This window comes from Nothoprocta perdicaria, unplaced genomic scaffold (genome assembly GCF_003342845.1).
Source record: "Nothoprocta perdicaria isolate Ctin4 unplaced genomic scaffold, notPer1 scaffold_441, whole genome shotgun sequence".
Taxonomy (NCBI): Eukaryota; Metazoa; Chordata; class Aves; order Tinamiformes; family Tinamidae; genus Nothoprocta; species Nothoprocta perdicaria.
Window position 1 is genome coordinate 267,971 of NW_020455690.1, and position 11,004 is coordinate 278,974.

At 48.2% G+C, this 11,004-nt stretch overlaps 1 long non-coding RNA gene across 1 annotated transcript; it reads right to left on the reverse strand.

Moving 5' to 3' along the window:
* Positions 1-9,731: 9,731 nt before the first annotated feature.
* On the reverse strand, positions 9,732-10,224 carry LOC112953398. Its single transcript, XR_003250569.1, has 2 exons — positions 9,930-10,224; positions 9,732-9,812 (listed from the first exon to the last, which is right to left on the reverse strand). It is a non-coding gene; the product is annotated as an uncharacterized LOC112953398 (long non-coding RNA).
* Between the last annotated feature and the right edge of the window lie 780 nt (positions 10,225-11,004).

The following is an 11,004-nucleotide window of genomic DNA, read 5'->3' on the forward strand; positions in this document are numbered from 1 at the left end:
CTATGTGTGCATACATGTGTGTATGCATATGTGTGTGTGTATGCGTGTGTGCATGCATGTGTGTGTGCACACACATGTGAATATAGAGCAGGAATGAGCAGGCCCTGCTTGGATGGCTGGTAGAGTCTGGGAATTTGGCTCGCAGGCAGAGCCAGGTGCTCTGTAGGTGACTGTGCAGGTGACATCACCAAACATCTCCCTCCACTGTGGGCAGAGATTCAGCCACTCCACTGAGCGCTGGTGGCCCTGAGGCTAAGCACGTTTCAGCTGACAGCTCACTTGACACTTCCTTCTTAGAGCTTGTCCCGCTGAAGCCGAGAGAAAATACTGATATTCAGATCAATACTCATCCACATATTAGGCTCCTACTTTTGCCAGGATTGTTGTCAGGTGCTGGAGGTATTTTGCCTGCTTTTTTTGTGCTGGAAATCCTTCCACAGTCAGGACAAAGAGACAGGAGATGAAATGAAAGTTTATTTTCTTCTCCTGAAGAGAGAATTCTCTTTTCTGTAATTGCTCTGTTTTTTAATAGGATATGTCTGTTCTGCAAGATCCTGTACAATAAACTCCCTTTCCAATCTCATTTAAGAGAGGAACCCCGTTTAAAAAAAAAAAAGCAAAACACAACTTTGGGTTTGTGAGAGTGAGAGAAAAAATGTACAAGTGTGAGCGAGGAGGTGCGAGACCCCTCCACTCTGTAGTCACTGTATCTTTGTTGTACGATGATGAGTGATTCATAGAAAAACTTTTAACAATAAATACTATGTTTCTTTTTATCTTTTTTGCTTACCTTACATCTAGCTCCGCAAAGAAAATTCCCACATTTCCTGTATGTAAAAGTAATGCTGTAGGAGTTCTTTTTTTTTCATACATTTCTGCTACAGGAATTCATATGTAAGGGCTAGAAAGAGCTTGTTTTCTACATAAAACTGCTTAGAGAGCTGAGGATTAAAAGTCAAGCCAGGGCTAATGCTGAAGAAATAATTAGACCAGTCAATCATAAGAAATTGATGAAAGAGATTATAATCTTGGAACTCAGATACCATAATCAGGATTAATTTGGAACAGCTGGTTTCTTTCTGACAACAATGCTAATATTCTCCAGGTTTCAGATGTTAGATTACCTATGTCTTACACACATCCGACCTTTGATGGGCCTTGACAGAGGTGGGAACAGTTGCCCTACAGGTCCAGTTTACCTGTGTTCATGTCTTCACTGGACTCCAAAAGTTAGAGTTTCACCCTCTTCAACCATATTCCATAGGGAACAAGTTTAAGTGTTGAAGACAGGAAGTCTCTGTAACTTTGGAAAGGTCTGGTTCCCACGCTTGGTAATTTGGTTTGTGTTTATTTTTATTACTATTACTATTTATGGTCAATAAAAAAATGCAGCGAGGGCTGGAGTTTGGCTGCTGCAAGGAGGCAGGATGAAGCTGTGCAAACACTTTGCCGTTCCCAGCAAAGGTTCTGTGCAAACAGCTGCCAAAACTGGAAAGAATTGACAGTGCCCAAGCTGGAGTCCACCACCCAACAGAAAGGACTTTTCTCTGGGTTATGGTTAAGGTTTCTTAGCCCAAGAGGCCATCAGGAAAGAACAAGGTATGGGTGCCGAGGGGAGAGCATGAAAGAGGAGAGGAAGACCCAGCCGTTTTCAGTGTACAACTGAGCAGTGTGGCGAAGTGGAAAATGGATGCAGTAACCCTTACTTGAACAAGCTTCCTAAAAATTCCCTTATGTCTATATAATTATCCAACCATGAGGAAGGAGAGGGGTGTATTTAGAGGGTTGCCAATGAAATCTTAGCTATTGAGACAAAAGTTAATTTTGCTTATGAAGGTCTGCACACTTCCTACTGTGGGCAGGAAAAGCAAATATTCGTAATGGCAATTGCCTCTGGGGAAGTAAGAACAGCCCCACGTGTGGGGCTGTAAGTCAACCCTGACTCAGGTCTGTCATTCAGGCCCTAGCACTTCACCTCCCCAGCTGATGATGGTGGTGGGATGTGGAGAATGGTGATCAGGACTTATCCTTGATATTATAAGGATGATCATGGTGGACTTGCATGAGATGCAGCTAGGGCTGAGGGTCATGGCCGTCTTTATTGAAGATGAGGAGGTAGCAGTCTCGGGATCTTGTGTTAACCTCTCTCCGTGGTCTTTGTGGTGACTGCCCAGACATGAACTGGATGTGAGGGGTTTTGTCTGGCCTGCAAACATCTTTGGGGCACTTAGGCATATTATGGAGGTCTCAGCCCTTTTGTGCAGCCCAGGCTAACAGCTACTGACAATGCACAGCTACTTCCTAGAGCAAGTTGGGTCTGGGGTACTGTCTTCCCTCACCCCAAAATTCTCACTGTGATGGGAGCTCTTCCATTTATACATAAATGCCCAAAGTCTCTGGGAATTGTGTGTGTGTTTGGGGGCAAAACTAAGGCATTTAGGAAGTCACAGTTTTATTTGAGATGTGTTTTTGTAGGAGTGGATGCTGGGGGAGGGAGGTGGGGTTCCTTTGCCTTGTGCCTGATACCCCTATTACTGTGAGCGTGACGGTAAGTTTTACTCTTGAAATTTCTTGCTTTGCTTTAAGGCCTATCCATTTGCTCTCTGCTCCCCGGGACTTGGAAATCTGGAGTGCGCAGGGTCTGCCTGGTGTCATCTTTCTGTCTCCCTCGCTGGGCTGTTCCCAGGCACTTCAGTTCTTCTATGCCAACTCCCAGAGTGCTAAACATTACCTGGATATCTATTTAGCTATCTCCATCCCTGGCGAGATGGGTGTCATAGCAAGTGGTGGGTAACATTGTCTGTGGGGTCTTCTTGGAGTCCAGAAGTCTTCTTGACACTGTCTCCCATAACATCCTCATACGGAAGCTCCAGGACAGTGGACTAGACGAGTGCACGGTGCGGTGGATCGAGGGCTGGCTGGATGGCAGAGCTCAGAGGGTGGTGATAAATGGGGCCGAGTCCAGCTGGAGGCCTGTGGCCAGTGGTGTCCCCCAGGGGTCAGTGCTGGGCCCAGTGCTGTTCAACTTGTTTATCAATGACCTGGACGAGGGCACGGAGTGCACCCTGAGCAAGTTTGCGGATGACACCAAGCTGGGTGGAGTGGCCGACACTCCGGAGGGCTGTGCTGCCATCCAGAGGGACCTGGACAGGCTGGAGAGCTGGGCAGAGAGGAACCTCATGAGGTTCAATAAGGACAAGGGCAGGGTCCTGCACCTGGGGAGGAATAACCCCAGGCATCAGTACAGATTAGGGGTCGACCTGCTGGAAAGCACCTCCACGGAGAGGGACCTGGGAGTCCTGGTTGACACTAAGTTAACCATGAGTGAGCAGTGTGCCCTCGTGGCCAAGAAGGCCAATGGGATCCTGGCCTGCATCAGGAGGAGCGTTGCCAGCAGGTCAAGGGAGGTGATTCTGCCCCTCTGCTCAGCTCTGGTGAGGCCGCACCTGGAGTACTGTGTTCAGTTCTGGGCATCCCAGTATAGGAAGGACGTGGAGCTTCTGGAGAGGGTCCAGAGAAGGGCAACCAGGATGATTAAGGGAATGGAACATCTCTCGTATGAAGAGAGGCTGAGCGAGCTGGGCCTGTTTTCTCTGGAGAAGAGACGGCTCAGAGGGAATATGATTAATATGTATAAGTTCAGGAAGGGAGAATGCAGGGAGGAAGGGGACAGGCTGTTCTCACTGGTGGCCAGCGATAGGACGAGGGGTAATGGCCACAAGCTGAAACACAAGAAGTTCCGTCTGCAGGTGAGGAGCAACTTCTTTACTGTGAGGGTGACAGAGCAGTGGAACAGGCTGCCCAGGGAGGTTGTGGAGTCTCCTACTCTGGAGGTCTTCAAAACCCGCCTGGATGCCACCCTGTGCCACATGCTCTAGGTGTGCCTGCTTGAGCAGGAAGGTTGGACTAGATGATCTGTAGAGGTCCCTTCCAACCTTAAATATTCTGTGAATCTGTGAATATTCTGTGAATCAGTACACTTTCCTGCCTGCTCTAACTAATAATTTGTGCCTTTTTCCCAGGAATCTGTGGTACCGAAGTTGCCTGGGAACTAGCAGACACTTTGCAGGAGGGCATGTAACAGCATTGAGTTAGAGAATGATGCCAGCAATGATACCATAGGTGAAGCAAGATCTGTGCCTGGAACCTGCTCAGCTTTCTGCTGGCTTTTGGGGTGCACCACTTTCTTCACAATAAGGCCACAGCAGGGCTGATCTTGCTGTGTAGGTAGATATCGGGGGGCAGGCTGCAGGTAAGGTGGAGATGTTTGTGAATGTCTGCCTGTGACTATGCATCTCTACACAAGCAGGTCAGTGGAAAGACAGTGCAAGCCTCTATGTCTGTGCAAGCACTTGTGTGTCAATGAGAGTATGTGCTGGTGCCAGCTCACAATTTCTTCACCTGTTTATGAACACAAGAGAACATGACATGACAAGAACTGGCCATGACAAGCCAGTAAGCTTGTCAAATCAGATAATCTGTCACAGTGTTTTATTCTTATGTGCTGGAATGTAGTAGGTCAAAAATGATCACTTTTTGCCCTGTACTGCTCCAGAGACATGGATGATGCTGAAGCACAAGCCCATGACTGTTCATGGGAAACAGTCAATGGTCCCTAGTAGCCAGACTGTTGCCATTGTTCAAATGGATATTTGTGTCCCTAGGGAAACTGGTCTGTTCTCAATGATGAAGCCAGGGTGAAGCAGCAGATGCAGCAGGGGAGGACACTGTAGGGTTGTGTGCTGCTTATGAGTTTTTCATCCTATGCTAGATAGGTCCCAGGACTGCCTTGTACTGGGGTCTTGGTGGAACCAGAATGGTCAGGGTGTCCCTGGGGTGGCTGTGAATGCCAGAATTTCTCCTGTCACTTCAAGGCATGCGGGTAGGAGGGGGAAAGGGTGGGTGCTTGCGGAGGCAGCTGGCAATGCTCTTCACATTGAGCACACAGGGTAGTGCCTGGACACATGTTGACTTTCCCTTTTTTTTTTTTTTTTTTTCTGGTCTGGCCTTTAGGGCCGACGTTCCTGCTGCAAACAGGCTGGTGTGTGCATCCTCACTCATGTGGATGCCAAACGGCCTGTGGGTGTGGAGAGGCAGACCAGCCCTCCAGCAGGATTCTTGTGTGGCATCCCAGGGAGCAGAGCTCCAGTGTACCTTTTGTGCCAAAGCATGTTGGTATGTGACAAGATGACAATGCGTGTCTATCAGTTAGAGAGCTGTTTCTTTGTTTTTCCCCTTGGTGAGGAAAAATCAATTTATAAATTGTCTTTCACAGGTAGAGACAAGCTATATACCTTTCCTTCAATCTGGTGGGGGTTTCACAGTGCACCTGCAATAACATGTGCTCATTGTCAGGGAAGCGTTGTAATAGTTGCCTGCAGAGAATATGGAAAGGTGTTATCATAAGTGGACAGTGCTGTCATAGTCAGCACTACAGAAGAAAAGGTGTTGAGGTAGTTGAGCCTTAGAAAGGGCTGGATGGGACAGAGTTTAAGGTCAGTTTATGTACAGTGGTCAGTTAGGACATACCCAGGATCTGACCCAGGATCACTGTGTACGTACTGCAGTTAGGAAAATAGCAATCTCACAGAAGAAAGGTTAAAGCTTTAAAGCTTTGTGTGAAATAAACAGTTCTAAGAAGGTTACACATTTTTACAGAGGTATGTCTGTAACTTTTCTCATAGCCGCAGAACCGCAATGGGCATTACTGGTAAGGACTGAGGAGCAGAGATGGAACATAAGGCAGGGAAGGGTCTGTTGGAGCATGGGTCTGACTCTCCCTTTTCTGTGTAGGTCTCAGGTTCTTCTCCTTTCTTTTCACAAGATCATCTTACGTTCTTCATCCGTGTTTGTGTGTTTTGTTTTGTTTTTTCTCTCTGAGGAGGCAGGTGCTGCAGGAATTCCTGGACAAGCACTGACAGTGGGATGTGAAAAATACACATTAGACCACATCTAGCAGAAAAAAGTGTAAGCCTAAGGATCAGAGTAAACAGTGCTTATCTAGGTTTGATACCTAGCAATGCATTGTCAAAGACTTTTATGAACAATCCTTCTCAATCAAGTGCATATTCAATACATGAATATTACAGCAAAAATAAGTACATTAGTGATCCATTAAAGCAAGCTGATTGCACTGAGGTAGCATGTATAGTGAAGGCTAAATCCAGTAATACCTCATTTTGATGTTCCCTTACATGAAAGTATCTAGCGCACATTAAAATATTTATCATACTATTTTGTTCATTGAATGGACCTTGCTACTAAGAAAAACCTGCCACGAAGGAGATATAGTCATCAGTTTCCTTAGAGGAAGTGTCTTGTTATGTACTTTAGGGCTTACCGTACATTTTGACAAATAGTAGTCAGTGATAGGTTTCCCTTTAACCCCTGGGATTAAAAGGATTTATGACTCAAAGACAAAAATGTTTCTTGCAGCTGGGTTTGAGGAAGTTGCTGGCAGTCAGAAGTAAAGACAATTGTGTGGAGTCACTGAAGTTTTTAAAAGACAATATTCACCTTTTATAGAAGGCTCTGCACTTGCATTACTAAGTATACTTAGCATTGTACACTTTGTAGTAAAGAAGCCAGGTGACACATAGGTAATCAAGTCATTATATTCTTTAAAATGGATGGATATGATAGAAGAAATGGTGAGATCCCTGTTATAAATCTCCAGATACTTCAGAAATTGAGAAAGCCTTTTTAGTTTGTTTCCTGTGGTGGCTGGAAGGACAAAAGGTGATAAAAACACTATTTTCATGTTTTAATGTGATGGATGGTATTCATATAAGTCTCGAAGAGGAGAATAATGTTGCTGGGTTAGGATGATTTACTTAGCTTAAACTAAGTAGGAGAGCTGTCCCTGTGATTTGGTGGAATGGGAGAATCAGTAAAACGGACTGTCACCGTTCTTTAACGAAGGGCACCCTGGAACTGCTGGGCTATTAGGATACTTTGCCGGATACTTTTTTAACACTTTGCACACTTGGCGGGAACCCCGCAGCTGTGAGGCCTGCCTTCATTACAAGGGTCAAAAAACCCTCACACCAGGGAAGTCTCTTTCCCCAAGCATGTGTAATAGTAGGCACAGTGAGCAAGCAGTACTATAATTGTATGTAAATTACTAACCAAACAGTGTGAGAGGAACATAGCTAGAAAATTACTGAGTGTATAAATACAGTTTGGAAAGTTAGGAGCGCGTGCCCGATTTGGGGGAAAACACAGCGCTCGTCTTTGAAATAAAAGAGCAAATATCTCTTTAAGGTGACGTCAGCACGCAGGGCACGGACGGCTCGCGCATGTGCAATGCCTTCAGCGCGCACTACTGCCCCCCTGTGTCGAAGGGAAGGGCACAAGCGGCGGCCGGGCAGACATGCGCACTGCGCTCCCCTGGAGCGCGCCGCCGGGGGCGCGGACGTGTGCGGGGCGGGCCGGCGTCACCGCTCCCGCGGCTTCCAGGAGAACGGTGCTGCGGCCAGGCACAGGCACAAGCGCTGCCCACGGACACTGCTCCGCTGCGGGTCACTGCGGCGCCCGGCACACAGCAGCACAGCCGCTCATGGCCGCGCCCTCCCATTCTCCCTGCCGGAATGGGGAGGCGCATGCGCACATCGCTACTCGCGCCGCGCCTCTGCCCGAGCAGAGCGCTAGTGCACGCGCCGCAGAGAGGCGCATGCGCACTGTGCGCTCTGCGCCGCCCGTGGATAAGGGTCAGCATTGCGCGCGCAAGGGGGACGCGCAGGCGCACAGGGCTCCTCCTTGCTCCGCTGCTCGCGCGCGTGCACGCAGAGGGGTGGGGCGCATGCGCACTGTGTCACGCGGGGCTCGCTGTGGCCTCGGCCACGCACATGACGGTACTGCGGGCACGGTCGCCCCCGGCGGCAACACCGCGCGATCACTGCGGGCAGGAAGCGCGCTGCGCAAGGGAGGGTGGATGGGCTGTGCTCGCTGCTCCTCCCACTTGTGGCACTTGCTGGGGAAGTGGCGACGGGTGGCGGCGTGGGTGACACAGATTTTTTTCTCTTTTTTTCTGAGCGGGCTCTCGTGGCGCTGTGTGCAGGATGTGGATGATCGGGGCAAACATGTTGTGCCCAGTGCTTAGAGACACTAGCTAGATGGCAGGCTAAGGAATAAGTGGGGAAAAGAGAAGACTTTAAAAAGCCTCAGGGAGGCCCCAGGAAGCAGAAGGGCTTACAGGCACCTCCTCAGAGCAGGAGGAATGTCTCGCTGCAGCCCCAGGACAGTGGGGACTATTAATGACCTTTAATTGCCAGAAGCCTTGTGAAAGCAGAAGGGACTAGAGAGGATGTGTGGAAAGTTCTGAACTTTGCATAAGATTTAGACATTCAGCAGCGCCCTCTTAAAACAAACAATTCCATGTGAAGTACTAGATGAGGATAGCTTTGAGTAACATGTGAGAAGCGGTGAAGAGAAGCAGTTGCATCAGACAATCTGACAACCTTGGAGAAGTGGTCCAAAAACGTGCCGCCCTTGCAGCCTCCTCAGTCTTTCTGGCTTGTTTTACAGGGTAATGCAGCAAGGAAGGTTGTCTTGAAATGAAGCAGTGTGGCCTGCTGATCCAGGCGCTGCTCCTTGCCTATGAGGCCACATCCAAGCGTAGGAGGAATCCAGGAGCTGGCTGAACATGTTTCTAGGCTTGATACAGAGAGGGATCAGTCGAGTGCTGTGATCTTTGTGTCGAATTAAAGATGGACGATAGGATTGATTAAGCGCCTTTCTGCAAGGGTTTGAGAAAGAGTGCTGAGCAGTGCCCTAATGCCAAGGCAGACTAGAACTGGGGTGTTGTGGGCGATGATGCAGGTCGCTGTGAGGGGACGTGGCTGCCTGTGTAATCCCTGACCCGTCTGACTGCACGTCAGCCGCCCTACCCTGTGCTGGAGGATTCAGCAGTGCGCGAGGTGGCACTAGTGGCAAGGAGCTCACTGGCAGTAGAGTGGTGGATACAAAAGTAAGTTAGCTGTAGCAAAGAATGGGGCTTGTGTACACATAAGCAACAGCTCTGTAGTAAAAATGACTGTTTCACACAGTACTAATCAGGAAAAGTAACAATTTTGATGTTGTAAGTCTTTTGGAAGGGAAATTTCTTTTGGAAGGGAAATTATTTTGGCTGAGGTAGAAAAAAAGTAACGGGCACATTTTTTTTCAAAGAAGAAATATATCAGAAGGAAATATTTGGAGAGGATTTGTTTTGGAAGGAATTTTTTGAGGGGAAAATATTTTAGGAGGATTTTTTCTGGGTGGAGGTTGGCAGATAATTATTTTTTATTGGCGGAAAATAGTTTTTTATGGGAATAGTTTTTGAAAGCGTGAGAAACATTTAATTCTTCTTCAAAGTTACTGGTATGTACAAGGCAAATATCTGAATTTGGAGACTTTTATTTTTATTCTTATTTTTGTTTTGTATCCCTGTTGTCAAAGAGAAAGCAATAACTACGGTTCTTCTTCTGGCCCACGATAAAAATAAAAGTTTTCTTGTTCTTTCTTGTAGTAGTAAGGCAGCATTATGTTCTTGCTGTAATGCCTGTTAGAATGAGGGTCAAGACAGTGAAATTAAGGAGACCCAAATGTGTGATCTAATGAACTGAGGGCTGGGGAACAGAATTGCTATGGTCAGTAAGTAGATCATATTTTCAACCTCAGCAGTTACTGGAAGAAGTTCCCTATCCTTGTCCTTGAATTACTAAATCCTRTGTCTCAGAAATTCTAATTAGGAAAAGGATAATGAAGACCTTTTAAGTTTGGATCTCGTTCAGTGTTCTTCAGGTGTGTCCTTTAGTAGGTCAAGAGACAACCTGGAAAGACAAAGTAGAAAAAAAATACCAATGCTTCCTTTTGCAAAGCTGGCACAAGCTGTGGTTTTTAAATAACAATGTTAACGGTGTTAGTTATCTTAGTACCTTGATTCTTACCTTAGTACCTTACTAAATCCCATGTCTATTCTTTACAGAGCTCCTCTCATCACCAGTATCCACCAGTATCACCAYCAGGAGGATGAGAACATTCCTCCTGCCCTTTTGTTTACTGCCTGTGCTACTAAGAGCAAGCTGCAGTGAAGRAGACAGTCRGTGTGCTTGGAGCAAGTGTTTTGTCCCATACWGGAGGGAGGGCGGGTGTGCAGACAGAGTCGTGCCATTCAAAGCACAGCGGTGAGTGACAGGTTTCCTTTCTAGCCCCRCGGAGCAGCAAGACCTGCCATTTAGAAGAAGCTGCAGCCAGTGCAAAGKATTGCCAGTTGTRCGGAGTCCCTGGAAACTCTTAAAAGAGAAGCYGTCATTCACCTTTTTGGCAAAGGCTCTGTGTTTTCCTTCCGAACGGACACTGTGGGCCCAGAAACAGAACCGTGTATTTGGGAGACTCGAAAATGCAGCGAGATTGCCTGTCTGTGGCCCTGTCCTGCACATRGAGGGCATCAATGGTGACTCTGGTGCTGTCTGTGCCTGTAGCTGCTATTATGGGGTTCTAGGGCAGTTGCATGGGGGAGGCAGATGCCAGGGCAGCCTGGAGCGGGTCCCGAGGAGGGCGGGGATGCCGGGGCAAGGCCGTGGCGGGGAGTGCGGGGCCACGGAGCACACTGGGGCTCTGCTGCGCTTCCTGGGGTCCGGAGGGAGCGGCGAGGCCCCGCCTCCTCCATGGGGAGACGCCATGGAACGAGGCTGCCCCGGCGAGCCGGGAACGGGAGTGTTCCGGGAACGGGAGTGTTCCGGGAACGGGAGTGTTCCGGGACCGTGCTGCCGCGCGCCATGTTGCCTTGCGCGGCATGCTGGGAATTGTAGTCAATCATGAGGTGGCTTCCGGGCGGCCATGTTTTACTCTGCACAGCATGCTGGGAGTTGCAGTCTTTAATCAAGAAACTTGTGCGCGGTCATGGTGTRGTCTGCAGGGCATGCCGGGAATTGTAGTTTTCCGTCATGGGACTTCCGGGCGGCCGTGTTCTAATCTGCAGGGCATGCTGGGAGCTGTAGTCTCTCCTCACTAGGCTTCCGG